This window comes from Palaemon carinicauda, chromosome 5, assembly GCF_036898095.1.
Source record: "Palaemon carinicauda isolate YSFRI2023 chromosome 5, ASM3689809v2, whole genome shotgun sequence".
Taxonomy (NCBI): Eukaryota; Metazoa; Arthropoda; class Malacostraca; order Decapoda; family Palaemonidae; genus Palaemon; species Palaemon carinicauda.
In genome coordinates this window covers 141,550,681-141,573,895 of record NC_090729.1, presented here as the reverse complement: position 1 = coordinate 141,573,895, position 23,215 = coordinate 141,550,681, and the positions used below count along the sequence as shown (strand labels likewise).

The 23,215-nt window shown below is 43.7% G+C and overlaps 1 protein-coding gene and 1 pseudogene across 3 annotated transcripts in view; both read left to right on the top strand.

Annotated features, from left to right (window-relative positions):
* The window catches only part of LOC137641521 (vacuolar protein sorting-associated protein 33B-like), a 268,777-nt gene that overhangs the window by 135,803 nt on the left and 109,759 nt on the right, over positions 1-23,215 (top strand). The gene's annotated exons all lie outside the window — the stretch shown is intronic.
* Positions 11,234-11,352, top strand: LOC137641716 (5S ribosomal RNA; annotated as a pseudogene).

Here is a 23,215-nt window from a genome sequence, read left to right as displayed (position 1 = left end):
TCTATCCTCCCAGTGAGACATAAGTGCTCTATTTTCTCTCTTCTTATGATGTGCCCAACAAAACTCGGTTATCTCTTTCTTATTTCCTTTACCATTACTCTCTGCACTCCAAGTCTTGCCATTACCTCCTTCATTGTTACTCTGGCCCTCCTAGATATTCTGAGCATCCTCCTGTAAAACCACATCTTTGCTGCATTTAACTTGTTCCCCAGATCTCTTGTTATTGTCCAGCTCTCTGATCCATACATAAGGCTAGACCATACATATGTTCTTAAAGCTCCAATTCTTGTTTTTAAATATAAAAGTTACCTGCTGGTTATATAATGGCTAAAGTCTCTTGACCCCGGCAGAAAATTCAAAATCTCGCTGCTTATCGCAGATATGTCAGGTGTACACTAGCGCCCTCGTGGTACAACAGGTAGAACCATACCCAACTTCTTCAGATTTTCTCCTGCCGCCATAGCTGGCTGTTCATTGAAAATTCTCTCTCGCTTTATTACTCTGTTTTGGACGTTATTTTGTGATGTACTAACGTTTTTTGATTTTGGGCTTTCGCTTTTTTGTTTTATTTGATCTGTGACCACGTATTTATAACTTAAAAGGTAGAAATAAAAGGTTTTTCAACCTATTATAAACCTCACGAAAGCATAAGGGCGGGATGTAAACATCTCGTCCATTGATGACGTCACAGCCTCTTCCGTAGGCTAATAGTCTGTCTTGCTTTTTTTTTTTTACAAAGAATGATAAGTGAATACTTTCTTTTGAAGTATTAAGTTGTAAATTAAATTAAAGGATTATTATTTTGAGAAAATTTTATCCTTTTAATAGTTTTTTCTTTAGATAATCTTCGATCTATTTGCAAAGATTAACTAGCGTTCAGTTCATTTTTGTTACGCAGTTGTCAGTATCGTTACAATATTACAATATTTTGTAGCGATGTTTATGAATAGTACATTCTTCTTACTTCTCAAGTTTTTAAGTTGTACTATATAAAAGGAACATTTTATTTTGCAATTAATTGGTCCTTTCAGTATTTTTCCTTAGTCAGAGATTAAAGGAAGTTACAGTTCAGTTAATGTTTATACGATGCAGTATTCTTTACATCAATGTAGCGCACGATTCTATGTATCGTTGTTGCCTTGGTGGTTTTTGGAATACTAAAATTGTTCGTATATGAATTGTAGATGTTCCAATGGGTATGAGTGATGATTCGTCTTTTATTGGAACCCCTTAATTTAAGGGTTTATTTAAATTTTTGAATATATCTATTAAAGGTAATATTTAAAATTTGATATTTTGTTGCATTTATATGGGATTCAGTGACTTTGCATTCCCATTCAATCCATTGACAGAATTGTAAGTCTCTCTCTACGGAGTTCATTTCGTTTGAGAGAGCGTATACTTTGGTTTTCAAATAATTGTGAAACTATCATTTTACCAAAGAGTAAAATACAATTTTTTTTTAGTCTAAATTATGCAGTGAATTTTATTCAGTGGAGAGTGCTTCTATTCGGACCGGTCGTTATCCTAGCCTTAGACCTCTGTCAAGCTCCCGGACCCAGGGGAGAAGTTAAGTCAAACGGCGAAAGGAATCGAGAGGGTAGCCAGGCGTTACAGTCTTTTAAGACCCGAACAGAAGTCCTCTCGAGCGTTTTCTGTCAATCCCCAGAACGCTCACCCACGCTATAGATAAAGCGAGGTATTAGTGTTTTCAAACATTATACGCGCGCTTCAGGCGCTAAGCTGAAAACAAAATTAGATTCGTTCTGCGTGTGTTACGTTTCATGCGGCACGGACGTAGTGCCGCCCCCTCCACCTGATGGGTGTTGTCGGGAATTTTCGAACTGGCCATTCGAAAGTCCCGCCATTTGAGTTCATGAACGTTTCGTCAAATGAGGGCAAGGCTGGGGGATCTCGCGGGCGAAAGACTGAGGTTTAATACACGACTGTATTGGAACTTAAATCTTAACCACCTGGTGGGGAAGGAGCGAGTGTTGTGGAAATTGTCTTTTTCAATATTAAACTTACCCGATAATCATGTAGCTGTCAACTCCGTTGCCCGACAGAATTCTATGGAGGGATACGCCAGCTATCACAATACTAGAAGGGGGTGTACTTACCAGCGCCACCTGTGGCCAGGTACTATAGTACTTCTTGTTGACACCTCCTCAATTTTTCCTCTGTCGTGCTTCCGGCAAGACGTTCTGGGATACGCTTATGTTCTTGGAGTATTTTCACGACTTTGGTGAAGTATTTCTCTTTGATTTCGGCTGTCGCTTTACTGGAAACTTCTATATTAGCTTAGTTAGCTTTTGGAATTAATTTGATTAATTATGGTGACGAAGAGAGTATGAACTCTCTTTCACCTTTAAATGGCCGACCCTTCCCTTAGACGGAAGTGTTGGTGTCTAAGAGAGTATAGACTCTCTTGCTTAACAAAAGTTATAATCTCTCCGCCTCTTATAGGCCTCTTCGATTAACTTCCTTTTATTATAAACTTATTAAAATTAATTTTTATATTTGTTTATATTCGACCTTCCTAATAGTAGGCGGTCTTTTCTTGGTACCGAAGTTAATTAACATTGAGCCCGTCATTTCGGTTTTACCTGTTAACATATTATGCTATTTTAATGTCTTTGAAAGAATTTCTTTGATAGTCTAGTACTGTTTTCAAAGTTGAACTAACGTTTTGTTTTGTCTCTGCAGTTGTTGACGTTCAGAACGTTCAACTTGCGCTCTATCGTTACGATAGAGAAAGAATTTTCACGGTTTCACGTTGCAGTAAGAGTAACCGTGTCTAGCGTTTTGTTCATTCTTTCTTAACTTAATGGTTTTAATCCTAATAAAGGAACTTTTCATTTTGGGAAATATTTCAGTTTTTTCCTTTAACAATAATATGTTTTAACGATATATATGATTGGGCTCTTCTCTCAGATTCTAAGTCAAGAGAGAGAGAGAGAGAGAGAGATAGAGACGGAGGGAGAAAGAGGAGGATAAACGTTTCATTCAAGCGAGTAACGTTGTTATCGTTTTTGCTCTTCTCCCTAGTCTCTTTAGGGGAAGAAGGTAAACGTTTCTAGAGTGATCTAGTGTTTAGTCTCTTTCCAGCCACTGAATTATCTATCTTTCATTAGATTTTTCTGTTACATTGTAATTCTGTTTTCGCAATTACTAACTTTTGAGAAAGGATAGAATTGCGTGTTTCAGGTACAAACCACTTAAAGTTTCGAGTTCAGTGAAATAAGTGCAAACAGAAAATCAAAGTGATAAGTGATTAGCGCAAGTGTGTCAGTGTTGTGCGTGAGGGTACTTCTGTGCGCGCCAGTCGTCCTCCCAGTCCGGGACCTCTTGCAAGCTCCCAAGCCCAGGGGAGAAGCAATGTCGAAGGACAAAAGGGTTCAGCAGGCCTTGATCGGCGCACAGAAGTATCCTCGGTGGTTGTGGGCGTGTCTTACCGAGACCGTCACTCCCACCCGCAGACGATTGAGCCCTTATTTTGCTCGTCTGCAGAAGAAATTTAGGGGAGAAAACGCTGGTCTCAGGTCTCAAGACCTCTTAAACGTAAAGTCAAGACCTATGCCAGACGTACGAAGTTAGAGTTCAACAACCCGGATGCAGTCATTGGGTTAGCTCTGACTCTCCTCAGTCATCTGTTGAATGCACTCAGCCTAAGAGGAGTAAGGTTCTGCCGCAACAGATGTCTGCTGTTAAGGCTTTACCTCAGCAGACCTTAGTGTCTGCCGACCCCAAGTTGACTCTACTGCAGTCCATGCAGTCACAACTTTCGGTCTTGATGCGTGAGTGTCGGGCTGAGAGTGTTGCGCCTCCGCCTCCGCCTGCACTCCCTCCGCCTGCGCTCGCTCCGCCTGATCGCAGTACCACCTGCCAGGCGTACGATGTTGAGCCACGTTCTGAGTTTGCTGTTCCCAGTGGTGTTCAGCCTCCGCCTTCCTTAAGGCAACCTTTACAATGGGATCAGGAGGATTATACCTCTCTTCCTCCGCCTCCACTTGCTGCTCCACCAGTGATGCAACTCTCGGTTGAGGTACAACAACCTCTCCCGTCCATGAGTCAGTCTCCTCAGCTCTCGCTGCAGCGAGCTCAACCCTCCACAAGGCAAGCACCACTACACCTTAGCCTTGCGCCTCAGGAGCCTCAGCTTGCGAGACATTTACCTTGTTCTGCGCAGCCTCTACCTCATCGCGCTCCGCTCACACCACAGGAACAGGAACTTGCTACTCCGCTTCCGCCCACCGCTCAGCAAGCGCAACCCTTGGGTTCAACCACTCATGCTAGGAGTCAGCCTCCTCCACCCATGCGCCTACCTTCTGCTACTTCCTTTGATCAGCCTTTGCAGACTGAGCCTCAGGTGTTCCCTCAACAGAGTCTTGAAGAGGAAACCACAACTATTGTTGTTCCAGCTCGTTCTGACTCTGCTGTTCAGCATACCTTACCTCCATTTTCAAACCTTATGATAATGGAGGTTATTTGTATTACTTATAAAAATATATTTGTATTCCTTGCAATATATTTTTAACAATATCGCAAAATATGGCAAAAATATGAATCATGAGTTATGAATGTAAGGTAAATATTATGTTGATATTAAAACCCCATGCAAGCATGCATAAAGCACTCTAGCACTGGTCATGGAATTTCTGAGAAATGTTAAACGCCATGCACACGCTCTGCCTACCTTACAGCATGCTCTACATACAGCATGCTCTGCTTACAGCATGCTCTGCATACTACATGCTCTGCATACAGCATGCTCTGCATTCAGCATGCTCTGCATACAACATGCTCTACATACAGCATGCTCTGCATACAGCATGCTCTGCATACAACATGCTCTGCATACAGCATGCTCTGCATTCAGCATGCTCTGCATACAACATGCTCTGCATACAGCATGCTCTGCATTCAGCATGCTCTGCATACAACATGCTCTACATACAGCATGCTCTGCATACAGCATACTCTGCATACAACATGCTCTGCATACCTTACCGCATGCTTCTCAGTCACACATCTTTGGTTGTTGCCAACTCACTAGACTGTCAAGCAGTTTCATAACATTGCCTTCTAGTCTGCAGCTTTTGCACCAGTGAACCCTCACTGAGAGAACTTAGCTTTTCTAGGATATGGTCCCTGTAGATGAGAAAGTTCTTTTCTCCCTCCTTCTGATATTCCCTTGAGGACTCTGTCATTTGGAGGGAGCCTTTAGCTGCATAGCCTCCTATGGACTTTTATTTAAGCATAACATGCTTCCAGGGAAGGTAATGGTTCCACTTCAGTCGCTAATCCCGTCTGTTACCACACCTGCTCCCATAGACCTTGAGCTGTGTTGCAAGACATGCAGTCCAAGCTTAGTCCTTGTTAGAGGATTTTTTGTTTACGGAGTCAATGTGTCACGGGGAAGACGTTCAACAACCAACAGAAGTGACTTGTTGTGACGCAGTGCGGCAACCTCAGCAACCCGATAAGGAGTTGTCTGTACGACCCAGACAGTCTAGACAGATTCGGGTTGTCACTGTACTTCCTCGCTTGCCCATGATTGACAGTTCACAGACTGTGCAGCAGTACCATGATCTTGTGTCCGGCTCCGTCAGACGACTGGCTTTTAAGAGCTTCCACAAGTCGTCGCTGTCTGGAGATTTTCAAATGGACTATGGATCTGACCAAGGAACTGGGCCTCCTGGTCAATTTTGAGGAGTCTCAGCTCGTTCCATCCCAGACCATTGTCTCCTTGGGTATGGATCTTCAGAGTCGAGCTTTTCGGACTTTTCCGTCGGCCCCAAGGATCTTCCAAGCCCTAGAATGCATCCAGAGCATGCTGAGAAGGAACCGATGCTCAGTCAGGTAGTGGATGAGTCTAACAGGGACACTTTCATCGCTGGCCCTGTTCATCGTGTTAGGGAGACTCCACCTCCCCTCCCTTCAGTATCATCTAGCTGCTCACTGGATAAAGGACATGACGCTAGAGACGGTCTCAGTTCCTGTTTCCGAAGAGAGGAGGTCTTCTCTCGCGTGGTGTAAGAACAGCTTTCTTCTCAAGGAAGTCTACCTTTGGCTGTTCAGAAACACGACCGCCGTCTCCTCTCGGACGCATCAGACACGGGCTGGGGTGCGACTTTGGACGGACAAGAATGCTCGGGAACATGGAATCAGGAGCAAAGGACACTTCACATCAATTGCAAGGAGTTGTTGGCGGTTATTCTGGCCTTGATAAACTTCAAGTCCCTCCAGCTTAACAAAGTGGTGGAGGTGGACTCTGACAACACCACAGCCCTGGCTTACATCTTCAAGCAGGGAGGGACTCTTTCGTGGAAGTTGTTCTAGATCGCAAGGGACCTTCTCATCTGGTCTAAAGATCAAAAGCTAACTGGTAACGAGGTTCATTCAGGGCGGTATGAATGTCATGGCAGATCACCTCAGACGGAAGGGTCAGGTCATCCCCACAGAGTGGACCCTTCTCAAGAATGTTTGCAGCAGACTTTGGGCCCTGTGGGGTCAGCCAACCATAGATCTGTTCACTACCTCGATAACCTAGAGACTCCTGTTGTATTGTTCTCCGATTCCAGACCCAGCAGCAGTTCACGTGGATGCTTTTCTGCTGGATTGGTTCCATCTCGACCTGTATGCATTCCCGCCGTTCAAGATTGTCAACAGGGTACTTCAGAAGTTCTCCTCTCACAAAGGGACACGGCTGACGTTGGTTGGCTCCGCTCTGGCCCGCGAGAGAATGGTTCTTAGAGGTACTGCAATGGCTGGTCGACATTCCCAGGACTCTTCCTCTAGGAGTGAACCTTCTAAGTCTACCTCACGTAAAGAAGGTACACCCAATCCTCCACTCTCTTCGTCTGACTGCCTTCAGACTTTCGAAAGACTCTCAAGAGCTAGGGGCTTTTCGAAGGAGGCAGCCAGAGTGATTGCCAAAGCAAGGAGAACATCCACTCTCAGAATCTATCAGTCTCAAGGGGAAGTCTTCCGTAGCTGGTACAAGACCAATGCAGTTTCCTCAACCAGTACCACTGTAACCCAGATTGCTGACTTCCTGTTATATCTAAGGAAAGTAAGATCCCTTTCAGCTCCTACGATCAAGGGTTACAGAAGTATGTTGGCAGCGGTTTTCCGCCACAGAGGCTTGGATCTTTCCACCAACAAAGATCTACAGGACCTCCCTAGGTCTTTTGAGACCTCAAAGGAACGTCGGTTGTCCACTCCAGGCTGGAATCTAGACGTGGTCCTAAGGTTCCTTATGTCATCAAGATTTGAACCTCTCCAATCAGCCTCTTTTTAGGACCTCACATTAAAAACTCTTTTCCTCGTGTGCTTGACAACAGCTAAAAGAGTAAGTGAGATCCACGCCTTCAGCAGGATCATTGTTTTCACATCTGAAACGGCTACATGTTCCTTGCAGCTCGGTTTTTGCTAAACGAGCTTCCTTCACGTCCTTGGCCTAAGTCGTTCGAGATCCCAAGCCTGTCCAACTTGGTGGGGAATGATCTGAAGAGAGTACTTTGCCCAGTTAGAGCTCTTAGGTACTATCTAAAAAGGTCTTAACCTTTACAAGGACAATCAGAAGCCTTATAGTGTGCTATCAAGAAACCTTCTTTTCCAAGTTCTAAGAACTCAGTTTCTTACTATTCAGGCTTCTGATTAGAGAAACACATTCTCATCTGAAGGAAGAAGACCTTGCTTTGCTGAAGGTAAGGACACATGAAGTGGGAGCTGTGGCTACTTCAGTGGCCTTCAAACAGAGCCATTCTCTGCAGAGTGTTATGGATGCAACCTATTGGAGAAGCAAGTCAGTGTTCGCATCATTCTATCTCAAAGATGTCCAGTCTCTTTACGAGTACTGCTACACCCTGGGACCATTCGTAGCAACGAATGCAGTAGTAGGCGAGGGCTCAGCCACTACATTCCCATAATCCCATAACCTTTTAACCTTTCTCTTGAATACTTTTTATGGGTTGTACGGTCGGCTAAGAAGCCTTCCACATCCTTGTTGATTTGGCGGGTGGTCAATTCTTTCTTGAGAAGCGCCGAGGTTAAAGGTTGTGATGAGGTCCTTTAGTATGGGTTGCAGCCCTGTATACTTTAGCACCTTTGAGTTGATTCAGCCTCCCAAGAGGAACGCTGCGCTCAGTAAGGAAGACGATCTTATTAAAGGCAGAGTAACGGTTCAAGTCGACTTCCTTACCAGGTACTTATTATTTCATTGTTATTGTGGATAACTGATTATATGAAATACGGGATACTTAGCTATCCTTTAGTCTTGTACACTGGTTTTTCACCCACCCCCCTGGGTGTGAATCAGCTACATGATTATCGGGTAAGTTTAATATTGAAAAATGTTATTTTTATTAGTAAAATAAATTTTTGAATATACTTACCCGATAATCATGATTTAATCGACCCTCCCTTCCTCCCCATAGAGAACCAGTGGACCGAGGAAAAATTGAGGAGGTGTCAACAAGAAGTACTATAGTACCTGGCCACAGGTGGCGCTGGTAAGTACACCCCCTTCTAGTATTGTGATAGCTGGCGTATCCCTCCATAGAATTCTGTCGGGCAACGGAGTTGACAGCTACATGATTATCGGGTAAGTATATTCAAAAATTTATTTTACTAATAAAAATAACATGTTTATGATATATCAATGATGAATCTAACGTAAAATTAAGGCAACATGACAAAAATGTCTTATGTATGTGTTTAGTGTCAATGAATTTCCAAGTCCTTGGATATGGATAAATTCTGGCCCTCAGCCGAAGACTTAAGCCTTCCCTTGTGTTTAAAGAAAAGCCTTAACTATTTTTCGATCTTGTAGTATATATGAAAAGGCATTCTCAAACCCCTTGCAAATAAATAAGCTAAGATTTCCCTCCACTTTGCTAAGGAAACTTTAGTTAACGCGGGAAAACGAACTTTTCTTCGAAGCTGCCGAGCCTCACTCAGCCTCTTTGCTTCATCGTCCCCCCTAAAGATAAGTCATTTATTAAATTGTTCTCTTCTCTCTACCTCGTGTACGAGGTTGGTTGTAGTATAAGTTTGTGTGCAAGACATGTAGTTTTTATATCGCAGTTTAACGTAGAGATCCTTGTGATTGGGGATCTGAATCCTGAGTTAAATAAGAACAGGGATATTTGGTGTGTGATTCGTTGTGTATTGAATTCGAATTGGCACTATTTTCAGTTTTTTAATGAGTCCGGTGTGGACTTTGTGCTTGAAGAGCACGTGCTACATTACCAAGGGTCAGTCTTGTTTTTCATTAAGTCTTGTGAATGCTTAAGAATGTTGTTTGTCTTGTATCAGAGTTTATTTTTATAATAAAATTGTAAATTTTATCGCCATATTTTAGTTAACTCCTGGAAGGTTTTGGGAATCTCGCCTCTTCAAGGCCTTGCGATCCGCCCAGTACATCGGGCAGATTTAATAAACTGGTGAAAATCACAACAGGTGTCGTCTTCCAACAGTGGCAAGCGCTAGGGATCGACGAAGATAATGCTGAATACGTTTCGCCTAAGGTTGATCCTTGATCTTTGCTGTTAGGTATGAAACAGCAACTATCTTCATTTATGCAGTCTTATCAGCCTGCCGTTAACAGTGCGGTTGGCTGTCACAATTCCGGTCTTAACACGGTCGCACAGGCGACGTGTCTTTAACGGTGATGACTCGTTGTCGCACAGGCGGCCTACCAGCCACAATGTTCAACAGTGGGAGAAAGTGGATGCATTACTTCGATTACCTGCTCAACGCAAACCGACCGCTCATAGCGCCTAGTATCAGTCTATTCAGGCGCGCCGACATTCGCCAGGCAGCAGAGCATGCTGCCAAACGACATGACAGACAACAGAGCCGGCAAAACGTCAGCGGAACGGTGCAGCAACGGAACGGAGCGAAGCACCAGTGTGGACACTTCAGCGTCAGTGTGGACGCTTCAGTGTCAGTGTGGACACTTCAGCGTCAGTGTGGATGCTTCAGCGTCAGTGTAGATGCTTCATTGACAGTATGGACGCTTCAGTGTCAGTGTAGACGCTTCAGCGTCGGTGTAGATGCTTCACTACCTATGACAATAGACTTTGATGTCTAACTAACCATGACCATCTAGCGTTGAGTTATTGTTGCTCCAGGCGCTATATTAAGAAATAAATCTTAACTAGAAAGATATTATATTCTCGGACCAAGGCCTGTTAGGCTAATTCTTGGTTGGGAGAACTAGAATTAAAACCTCTAAGCATTGAGGTCTGAATTCAGAATCCTAAGGAGTGGATTCATAGGAATCAAGACTTCTCTTCCTAAGATAGAGTACAGTATTGTAGGAGGAAGGGAATAACTTTCAGAAACTCATGAGAGTTTTTCTGAAGAGTTTCCTTTTTATTTTCTACCAGCTGCTCCTCGTTCCGACTTCAGAGTTTTCGCTAGTTGCGTTGATGGTGTCTCTATTTATTTTATTTTTATTACTAGCCAAGCTGCAACCCTAGTTGAGAAAGCAAGATACTTTAACCCAAAGGGCTCCTATAAGGAAAGATGGCTCAGTAAGTAAATAAGAAAATAAATAAATAAATAAATTAACATTAAATCATTCTCAGAAAAGTAAAGAAAATTACTGTACAGGTTGATGCAGACCTGCAGCTGCAACAGCAGGAAGTGCATTAAGGCTTTTATGAGAATACTGTAGAGCGTAAGAGTATATCTCCCACCACGGGCAGATCTTTTATGATATCATGTATTATGTTTTAAAAACGCTCTTGTTTAGTGACTCGTAAACATAGCACAGTGCACTGGAGGAGGTATTTGTTCGTGTTCATCTTACTCCTAGCCCTACACCTCTTCCTTACTTTCCAACCCCTGGGAGAAGGAAGGTCGGTAGGCTGAGGTGCATCGCGGACCTTGTGCGTTAAACGTATGTTCTGCCGAGCGATCCTGTTGATACAGTCCAAGACGTTCCCGCTCCGCTTTGGAATGATAAAGTAAAGCTCTTTTCTTCGCCTACTATTTTCGAACTATGACGACATAGTTTCTTGGGAAGAGCGAAGTTGGAATGTCTTGAAGCGATCAGTTCATCATCGCTATGGTTTCTCGGATCTTGTTACTTTTTTCTGCGTAATAGGACGCAGTTCCCTGACGAGGATGACGTTCTACGTTTTCCCTGTCTACTAGACTAGGAAGTTACTCGTCATGTACGCACGCGAACAGAACTTACCCTCGCAGCAGGCGTGTCGCGGTCAACGGCCATACCACGTTGAAAATACTGCTTCTTGTCCAATCAGCGAAGTTAAGCAACGTTAGGTCTGGTCAATACTTGGATGGGTGGCCGCCTGGGAACACCATATGCTGTTGGCATTTAAACCGTTAATGCTTAAACTGGAAGCAATCAAGCGTGTTTTTTTTCCACGAGAGAAGCGGAAGTCTGACAAGTCGCATACAATCCTAGCTTTTCTTCTGGAATCTTACGCACTTTCACGGAAGAAAGAGTTTGTCCTTGTCGAAGGACGAAAAACCTAGACTTGGTAGTCACCAATCAATACGTCCAAGACCTTTCAGGAGTCGTATGTTTTTATAATAACTTATCCGGCAATCACTGATGTTTGCTGGAAGTTTTTCTTTTCGAAAGAAGGCGACGTGTCAGCACCAAAATCGTGTAAGACACATAGTTCTTCGGGAGAAAAGGTGTTTAGTTTGCTTCTGTTCACGCTTCTTCTCCTCCCCCAGTTTGAGGAAATGTCTAGTATTTTCTTCTGAGGTCTAGCGACTACTGTTGACGGTATCTCACATCATTGGATACGTTCAGTCCGCACACGAGGCGCGCTTGAAATGTCTTAGGGGCTCTCCCAGGTCGCTCACGAGACTGCGGTTAATGTTCTCTCCCAGCCTTCGCTCAAGCTTGAGTTGGCGCACTCGCTGCCCCGCGAGTGTAGGTTTGGCCTGAGCTAAAGGAGGTCAATTTCATCTCTGTTTCGCATTTACGTTTCTCGGTGGGAAAAAATTTTCTCCTAAAACAGTCTAAGGACTACCATAGACCAAAGAAATGGTTTTCCGTTAGTGTCGGAAAGCGTAGTTCTCCTATGCTCAGTAACGCTTCCTCGCAGAGATATGCTCGTGTTACGGGAAGCGTTAGAGCGGGTGCTTGTAGCAGTCTAGTCTCTCTCTTATGGCAGACGTCACGCAGACACAGATGCAAGTTCTGGTCTCTCCCTCACGCAGTCACAGACGCAGACGCCAGTCTGGTCGTATGTTGGACGCTGACAGTCAAAGTTGATCCTTTTAACAAGTTGTCCCAACTTCGCGGTCTGCGGGACACGCGACTATCACTCATGCAGATGCATGCTACACGCGGACAACTCTCGGCAAACAGTTCAATCTGAAATCCTAAGCAATCTAGATGCATGTGTCAGCCTGGACATATGCTGGATAAGGTCAGTCAGGTTTTTTCCCGAGTCATGATAGACTAACAGTTGCGTCTTTGCGCCACTGAACGGACGCTATGCTGTCGCCTCCTCGCAGCACGCTGTAGATTTACTACAAGCGGTACGCACACAGAGCGCTGTATCCACACGACAAGGTGAACGCATACAGCACGCTGACACCTTACGGCAATGCAAGCACATGCGACATTATGGTCGCATGCTAGACGCATACAGTCAAGTCTTTTTCTCTCAGCAGTATAGACAGACTATTCTCTCTCCTTCGCGTCTCTCTGGCCTCGCAGCTAACGCTCCCTCGCGTCAAGCTTTGGCTTTAAGTATGTTGAACACTCGCTGGTTACACACGATCAGGTCTTAACCTCACAGCATGAGGTTCACGTTGTTGATGCTTCTTTTCAACAAGCCTAGCTTCAATATCGGTTTCTTGCGACCGATATGGAGGTGGTCTAGATCACGACATGTTGAGCGTATGCAGCATGCTGGAACCATACTGGACTCATGCTGGGACCATGCTGGGTGCATGCTGGAAGCATGTCATTAGTCCGTTTCCCCGTGTCAGTATCACGAACGCTTTATTTTAAACCATCAAGCTTTAGGTCTAGCTGCCTCCAGTAGGCCTATTTTGGAAAACCCCTAAGATCTAGAAGGTTGTTCAAAGGAGGCAGCTGAGGCTATCGCTTGTACTTAAAGGACCTTTGCCTCAAGGTTTTGCAGCCCAAATAGGTGGTTTTATGAAGTGATGTAGAGCTAAAGCAGTCTCTTCATTTAGTAACTCTAAGACAAGTGGCCTATTTCTTCTTAGACCTTAGAAAAAGACATATTTTTTCCTCCTCGACCATCAGAGAGTACGGGAGTACGCGGACGGCTGTCTTTGAACGCAAAACATTGGATCTATTAGATAAAGACCTTATAGATCTTCTCAGATCATTTGAGATGACTTAAAAGCGTCAGCAAGATTCGCCAGCCTGGAATTTAGAGGTCGTTTCTGGAATTCCGCGGTAGTGAAAGATTCGAGTCTTTACACTTGGTTTCTTCTTTAAGGTCTAACTTTGGAGACTTTTCTGAGTAAGTCTGGCAATAGTTGAGAGTCAGTGAAGTTCACGCTTTTAGCAAGAACATGGACTTCAGAATGGGTAAGCCATAGGTGCCTTGAAACCTGGATTCTTGGTCATTTACAAATGTCCTTCTCATCCATGGCCTAAATCTTTCGAGTTCACTATCCTCTCGAATATAGTTTGTGAAGGACTGAGGAGAGTTTTTTGCCTGGTTAAAACGATGAAGTTTTATCAGGACAGGACCAAAGGAGTTAAGAGTCTATTCAAGGCACTTTGGTGCAAGGTCAAGAAACCTGCGCTGTCTATGTCTAAAACGCTCTATCATCTCGTATAGACTTTATTTACAGAGGTCCTTTCACACTGTTGTATGACGGATCTTAAGCTGTCGAAAGAGTAAAGACTAATGAAGTTAGAACTGTGGGAGTTTCTGTAACTTTTAAGCAAACTGTTCTCTGCAAAGCATCGTGCATACAGCCTGTTGAAGGGGTAATCCTGTATTCGCCTTGCATTACTTATACCGTTTCCAGGACGGTTAAATTTTAGGATCATTCGTAAAAACGAGTGCAGTAGTAGGTGAAATATCCACCACTATATTTCCCTTAATTCCTAGTACCCCTGTTCTTCTCTTGGAACTTTTATATATATTTCTGGGCTCAGACCCGTGCCGCCCAGTGAAATGCCCCTTTTACATCATTTCTAAGGTAAAAACTGCTATAAATTTACCAGAGAAAAATTGTATAGGAATGCTAGGTTGAACCCAGCTCGCTCACCTTAATAAGGTGTCGGTATAATACTGGGGCGTGAATTAATCACAACTAGAGGCCTCGCACCATTTAGATATCTCCTGTCAATATCCCCGAACAGCGAGGTGCCGTTCAACATCCTACTACTACTAGCAATCCCACGCCAGTGATGACACTCCTTTATATAGCACGCATCTTTCTAGCCGTATTTTGCCTTAGTGTGTGAATTTCGCTGGTTTTTCCTGGATTTACCTCAAGATGTCGGACTCTACTGTCACTCCATCTAAGTTAAGTACCAGATCTATGAGTTTTGAGATTTTGGAGGGGGCCTTGCCCTTTTTTGCTTATAACAGCTTTATTTTTCACGACCCCACGTTGGTCTTTCATGGCGCTCGGCTCCCTCCTCTCTCTCTCTCGTTTCGTTCTGATTTTTTCTCGTTATGAACTTTCTGGGTATCCACGGTTCACACACCGTATTAATTTATTATTTTGATGCCCTGTTATTACGATAACAGTTATTACGATATAAGTAACGTATTCTCGTTAGGTTGGCATGCCTGGTCGCCTTTGGTCATTTCTATTCCATTAATATTATTACTTGGATTATTTACGTTCGCACGCCACGGACTTGCTTCTCATTTTAACGTCATTCGTTTTTCTTGCATTAGTTCGAGGGTCTTTCATGAGTCGTCTATTAGTTTTTCATTTTGTTAGCACTTCACTGACTCTGTGTAATGTTGGTAGCCCTGCCTACTCCCAGCGCCGTCAGGCTTTCTTCTCCTGTCTCATGTTCGTCCCTCGTTTCTTTTACGATTGATGTATAGTTAATTTTATTATTATTATCATCCAGCAAGCCTTCCTATCTCATTTTACCATGTGCTATGTTTATTATAGTGTTATTAGTCTTTCCGCGTGATCATATCAACCGTGGGTCTGGCAGGTTGGTATACCTGCTATCGCCCCACTCCTAGCCTCCCCCCCGCCCGATACCCCACCCCAGGGTTACCTCCCTCTCTCTCTCCCCCGATCGAGTTAGAGTCACTATGTGGCGTTATGTTCCCCTCCCGGGGCCTTTCGCTTTCTTTGCCCGGGCGGTTCCCGTTGTTCAGTGAGGCTTGCTATTATTATACATTAACGTACATTACTTACTCTTTTGTACTACTCTACCCGGTCGTAGTTGTTTTCTTTCCGTCGATCGTTTGGCCAACGATCGGCGGGAAGTTTTCTGCTCGGTCCCTGGTACCTTGTCATGTTATATTATTTTATTGAGTTTTGTACGTCCTACTCCCTCTCGGTCCCGCACTTCACGGACCCATTAAAGATCCCTTCCCCCTCTATAGTGTCCCGCACCTCACGGACCTCATATAGATATATATATATATATATACATATACTGTATATATATATTTATATATATATATATAAGACTTTCATCACGGGATCCCCGGACGTAGCTTTTATACATTACCATCTGGTCGAGTTGTTTAGTTGAGCCTCCGGAGCCAACGTTACCCATTATTACAGTACTTGGATTAACTTCATATATTAGTCACATATATATATTATATATACGATCCTAGTTCTCGACCTTCCCTTCCCTCTTTTGATATGATCACGGTTACGGTCTGACTTATTTTTATTATTATACATCAAAATAAATCTTTTATCATGATATTGATATATATATATATATATATATATATATATATATATATATATATATATATATATATATATATATATATATATATAAAGCCTTTATCATGATATTGATATAATTTAAGCACCCGGGGCCCCCGAGCCCCTATTTGCTTTCATTCAGGATTCCTGATGTATATATATAAAACATTTTTATCATGATATTGATATATAAATCTTTTATCATGATATTGATATAATTTAAGCACCCGGGGCCCCCGAGCCCCTATTTGCTTTCATTCAAGATTCTTGATGAATATATATAAAACATTTTTTATCATGATATATATATATATATATATATATATATATATATATATATATAATTTATATATATATATATATATAAATATATATATATATATATATATATATTATATATATATATATATATATATATATATATATATATATATATATATATATATATATATATATATATATATATATATTAAGCACCGGGGCCTCCGGGCCCCTAATTTGCTTTCCTTTGAGATACTCATGTATCTTTTATCTTACAGACTGTACGCTGTGCGATGACGGCATGTGCCGCTGTCCTCTATCAACCCTGCGGCCATGACATGTGTCGTTCACACACCCACTGTTCTGTCCGAGTGGATGACTTAGCTGTTTGGCATCCAGACAATTGTGTAGTCTGCTACACAATGACCTCCACTCTAACATCTGACTCGGTGAGTGCATTTTCATTGATACAGACTTGTAGAGAGTTACGATTAATTTCAAAGATTATTAATTTTAAGGCCACTAGTCCTTTGGACTTCCTGCATGCCTTTCACTTCGTGTCTACGAAGTCCTTGGACTTCTCCACTTTTCTTTGGCACAAATATCCCTCGCTAATAGTCTGTTCTCTTTCAGTGCTCCCAACTTGAAAAGGATACAGCTCAGGCTACCCTCAAGATCTGGATTGACGGGTTCGCCCGCAACGTGAAGGCCAAACAGCCTTATATCCTCTCTGAGGAATGGTGTTCCCGTCTCTACCCCCATGCTAAAACTTCAGCTGCGGTCCCCAAAGAGTTGGTGGATCCTATCATCGAGAGGTTCGAATCCCTTCTTCTGGCCCCGGACCAAGAAGAGACGTCCGGCACCCTAACTGAGGACGTCGCTACCCTCAACCTCGATATGGAACCCATGGCTCTGGACGATCCCGACGCAGGTAGGGACGTAGGTGAGTCAGGTGGTTCCCGGGCTAAGATTCGTATACCTAGCCCGGCTTTCTCTTCTACTTCCGAACACTCTTCTTTTCGAGGTTTTCCGGGAACAACCGGGACTGATCTCAGTCCCCGGCCTGTTATCCCCAAGGTGAAGGCTCATCATAAGCCTTTATATACGACCCACAAGTCTTCCAAAGACCACAGGTCTTCAAAATCATCAGCTTCGAAGGCTAAATCTTCCTCCACCAGAGTCTCTCAAGACCCAATTGCTGTGCCTTCAACCTCTCACGGAGTAGCCTCCGTTCCGGCACCTGTTCCCCCCCCCGGCGGAATCATCTAACCCGGTGGATTTTTCCGAGAAGATGTTTGCTCGTTTTGAGTCGATACTATCGTCTCATACGCAGCAATCACAAGAGAGAATAGCTTCTATGGAGAGCCTAGTTCAGGGACTCAAGCGCTCGGGGCTGCCACCGCCACAACAGCAATACCCCATCCCCGACGCCTCCAAGCTTCCTCCTTTCAATAAGAATCATTGCATGCCCCCTTCTCGGAGGGTATGTTGTCAATCGAAGATTTCGGTACCCGGCCTCTTGCGGATTATGATTTCTACCCGCCGGGTCTTGAATTCCCCTTCCCCTGCTACGCTTGCCTCACGGAAGAGGCTCTGATTCAATTGGATAAGGTCCCAAAGGAAACTGTTAATTTTCCTAAAGAACAGGCACAGTCTGTCTTGGTCCGCGTGTTCAATGAGTGGGACTGCTTGAACACAATGATTGCGGCCTACAAAAATTCATATACTATGTTTGTGGCTGACGACCAGACCCCTACCCGATGTGCGACCAAGATCATAGAGACGGTCTTTCAGGCTATCAAGGAAGAGAAGCCTTTACCTCACCTCAGGGAGACCGACTTACCCTCCCTTCTCTCTCCGGGAGACAATGAGTGTTGGCGGAACGCCCCAGCTACCTTCTCGGTAGGTAAGTTGAGCCCGGACTGTGCCTCGACGCAGTTTAGCGAACGGCTTCCCAAACTCCCGGAGTCTCTCATTAAATTGGAATATGAGTCGAGGTGTAGATTCAGCAGATCCCTTAATTCAGTTGCCCTTTCTGAATTGACCGTCGCCACTTACAACGAGGAGGACCTCCTTAAGGTCCTCACTAAGTCACTTTTGCAAAACTTTATGGCTGACGCCTATGATTTTGCAAATGCCAGGACCCATTGTCGACGACACGTTCTATCCGAAGCCACGATTAGGCACGAACCTAATAGGCTCATCAAAGCTCCAGTCTGGGGCCCGGATCTTTTCCCAGGGGACTTACTTAACTCGGTCCTTAGCGAGGCAGCTAGAGCCAACCAAAACCTCAAGGTTAGGTGGGGCCTGGTTTCAAAGAGGAAATATGAGCCTACTAGTACCCCAATTCGAGGTAGGAAGATATTGAGGCCCTTCCAATCTTCCTAATTCAGGCAACCTCTGCAAGTGGTTCAACCGGTCTCAGTCCACAGAAGAACTACGTTCCTTCACAAAAGATCTGCTACTAAAGAATGCAATCCAAAGCATACGTCGCTTAAGATTTCAAGGATGCTTGTTCAGCGTGCCAAAGAAAGGCTCAGACAAACGGAGAGTTATCCTGGACCTGTCTCGTTTAAATTTCTTCATTCGTTGCGACAAATTCCATATGCTTACCGTCTCGCAGGTGCGGACCTTACTTCCCCGTGGGGCCGTCACCACCTCCATCGATCTTACAGATGCCTACTATCACGTTCCAATAGCAAGGCATTTTCGTCCTTTTCTGGGCTTCAAGCTAGGCAAACAAGCCTATGCATTCAAATTGATGCTATTGGGGCTCAACATAACACCCAGAATCTTCACCAAACTAGCAGAGACAGTAATTCAAGAGTTTCGGACTCAGAGGATACAGGTAGTGGCCTATCTAGACGATTAGCTAATCTGGTCAGACAATGCCCAGATTTCCCGCATAGCAACGAACAAAGTCCTCACCTTCCTTCGACAACTGGGATTCCAAGTCAACCTCGAGCAATCCCGCCTGGTCCCGGAGACCAAGTTTCAATGGCTGGGACTACAAGGGGACCTGTGCTCCCATACGCTGTGCCTCCCCAAAGCCAAAGGAAGGAGATAGCGAGGAATAGAGAACAATTTCTCAGGGAAAAGTTGACCTTCCGAAGGAGTAGAGAGTGGATCTTGGGTTCCTTACAGTTCGCCTCTGTGACAGACATCGTCCTGAGGTCCAAACTCAAGGACATAAACAGAGTGTGGCACTCCAGAGTAACCTCAATACGCCGAGACAGACGTGCTCGCCTTTCCCCAACCCTGAGAAAAAGTCTGCAGCCTTGGACGAAGATCAAGAATCTTTCCAAGTGGGTTCCCTTACAACACAAGAAAGTCCAAGGGTTACGGTCACCGGTCTTCCAACAAATGCACGTCAACGTCCTAGAGGCCATGGCAGTCTTCCTCACTTTAAAACGTCTCAATCCAGCCAGGAATCTCCATATCAGACTGGTTCTCGACAGTGCAGTCATAGTACACTGCCTCAACAGAGAAGGCTCCAGATCAGCCCAAATAAATCACATCATGTTGAAGTTTTTCTCCATGGCAGCAATGCACAAGTGGCACCTGTCAGCAGTCCATCTAGCAGGAGTCCGGAATGTGGTAGAGGACTCACTTTCCCGGACGACTCCGCTAGAGTCGGAATGGTCACTAAACAATCGATCTTTCCAGTGGATACTATCTCCAGTCCCGGGTCACCAGGTGGATCTGTTTGTGACGAAATCCAATCGCAAAATAGATTGTTACGTAGCCCCCAACCTGGACCCTCAGGCTTATGCCACGGACTCTATGATTCTAGATTGGAATACCTGGAAGACGATTTATCTGTTTCCTCCGGTGAATCTCCTGCTGAAAGTTCTGCACAAACTCAGATCCTTCAAAGGTCAAGTGGCTCTCGTAGCCCCCAACTGGCCCAAGAGCAATTGGTTCCCCTTGTTGCTAGAACTAGGTCTCCACCCCCGGCGGATTCCCAATCCGGTGCTAACACAGACAGTGCAAACTCGCAATGTGTTCGCTTCCTCAAGGATTCTGAATGCCCTAACTTTATGGACTTCATGAAGTTCGCAGCCCAACGAGGTGCAAACATCGATCCTTTGAATACTATTTTCCTGGAATCTGACAAAAGGGAATCTACTCTCCGTCAATATGACTCAGCTGTCAAGAAATTAGCTAAGTTCTTGAAAGATTCCCAAGTTGAGAAAATGACGATGAACCTAACTGTGACATTCTTCAGAACTCTCTTCGAATCAGGCCTGGCAGCCAATACCATTACTACAATCAAGTCAGCCTTGAAAAAGATCTTCCATACTGGTTTTGACATTGATCTAACGGATTCATATTTCTCATCCATTCCGAAAGCTTGTGCCAGACTAAAACCTTCAACTCGCCCTAGCGCAGTTTCATGGTTTTTGAACGATGTTCTTAAGCTAGCCTCTGACACCCCAAATGAATCCTGTAACTATATGGCATTGTTAAGAAAGTCACTTTTTCTTTTGAGCCTCGCCTCTGGCTCCAGAATCTCAGAATTGTCAGCCTTATCTAGAGACCCTGGTCATATAGAGTTTCTCTCTTCGGGTGAGGTCCTTCTCTCTCCTAACAAAGTTTTCCTGGCCAAAAATGAAGACCCCCAAAACAGGTGGTCTCCCTGGAAGATTGTTCCACTTCCTCGGGATCCATCCCTGTGTCCAGTTACCAACCTGAAATCCTACTTAAGTAGAACTTCCACTACAACCACAGGGCCCTTATTTATTAGAGAACACGGAGGAACTATTACCCTTAAGGGAATCAGACAACAAGTTCTTTATTTTATTAAACAAGCTAATCCTGAAGCATTCCCACATGTCCATGATATTCGAGCTGTGGCTACCTCAATTAATTTTTTCCACCATATGAAATTTGATGAGCTCTCAAAATATACGGGTTAGAAGTCCCCTAAAGTTTTCAAGCGCCACTACCTAAAACCTTTAGAAGCTCTTAGATTTGCCACAGTAGCTGCAGGGAATATAGTTCCTCCTGAAGGTACCGAGTCCTAATCACAACGTCTTGCTCTGTCCTCTTTCCCTCCTGCCTGGCTTACCTGTTGTTCCTACCTGTTTTGTTACTATACACCCTTATAGTGTATTATTTTATTATTCAATTGTTCAATTTCACGAATTGTTTTGATTTCACTTGTTCTTGAAATCCGCGAGCTGATTTTATTTTGCATTTTTGATTACCAAGCTGGATTCCCACTATTCATATCTGTTGAATTTTACTTACGGGTTTCATTATTGATTGTTTACCATGTCTATTTATCACTGTCATATACATGTTGATCTATTTTTACGGGTTTCCACATCCCTCTTTTTTTATATTAAACTCATCAGCTCTGTTATTTTTGTGTTATTCCCTCTTCAGGTAGTTAGCCATATTGGGTCCCCATTCTCTGGTACGATTTCACTGGGCGGCACGGGTCGGAGCCCAGAAAAGGGATTTTGACGTAGGAAAAATCTATTTCTGGGCGAGAGACCCGTGCCGCCCAGTGAACCCACCCGTCCCTCCCTAATTGGGCCCCAATCTGGGGTGCTATAAGGAGTGACGTCACTGGCGTGGGATTGCTAGTAGTAGTAGGATGTTGAACGGCACCTCGCTGTTCGGGGATATTGACAGGAGATATCTAAATGGTGCGAGGCCTCTGGTTGTGATTAATTCACGCCCCAGTATTATACCGACACCTTATTAAGGTGAGCGAGCTGGGTTCAACCTAGCATTCCTATACAATTTTTCTCTGGTAAATTTATAGCAGTTTTTACCTTAGAAATGATGTCAAAGGAGCATTTCACTGGGCGGCACGGGTCTCTCGCCCAGAAATAGATTTTTCCTACGTCAAAATCCCTTTTTTATAATTGTACGGAAGATTGGTCGGCAATCTTCCGCAATCTTTGATGTAGTCAGGTGGTCATTTTGTTCCTAGAGAGTGCCCGGAACAAGGGTATTAGTTGAGGTCCTGTCATGTTATAGGTTATTGAACCGTTAGACAGCTCCTAGAGATCATCAGCCCCCTGGTGGACCGCTGGATCTCCTAAGGATAGCAGACAAAATGAGGCAGAGCATTGCTGTCAGCTTCCTTATCAGGTGAGAACCGCTTAAGTTGTATATGTAACTCTTAAATTAATTTCCAATTATGCAGCTGTCTCTGACCCACCACCAATGGGTGTCAATCAGCCATTATATAACCAGCGGGTAAGTTTTATATTTAAAAATGATATTTTCATAATAAAATAAATTTTTGAATATACTTACCCGCTGGTTATATAATTTAAAAACCCACCCTCCTCCCCTCTAGAGATCATGGGGCATGGAAAATCTGAAGAAGTTGGGTATAGTTCTACCTGTTGTACCACGAGGGCGCTAGTGTACACCTGGTATATCTGCGATAAGCAGCGAGATTTTGAATTTTCTGCCGGCGTCAAGAGACTTTAGCCATTATATAACCAGCGGGTAAGTATATTCAAAAATTTATTTTATTATGAAAATATCATTTTTGCACCAATTCTATTATTTGTCCTTAGATTTTTCATATTTTTAAAGGCATTTTTGGCTATCAGGAGTCTCCTATCTATTTCTCGTTTTGCTCTACCATCTTAAGTCACCTTACTACCCAGATAAATAAAACATCAATCTAAAGAGCTAGTACCTCCAAGGAGCAGGCTATGAAACGAGTCATTGCTCATGTTCGAGCATGGAAGACAATTATGAGTTCTGATTTTTGTCTTAATTTTGAATTAAGGAGAAAAGTTATTCTTTTAGCTTATTTATTTCATTAGATCTAAGGATAATTATGGATAATTTTGATGAGCTGTCTTTTTGGTCTTAACTGACAGAATGGTGGGTGTTTATTCAGTGGTTAGAGTAAACAATTGGAGCTCTCAAACTTTTTTGTTATGTGGGTGCAATCTAACCAACCGACACTCAATCTGAGTGATGCTCAATCTAATCGTCCGATACTCACAGACATTTGTTTTCACCACCTTATAATGATAGATCAACTACGTTTCTAGTGTTCTCA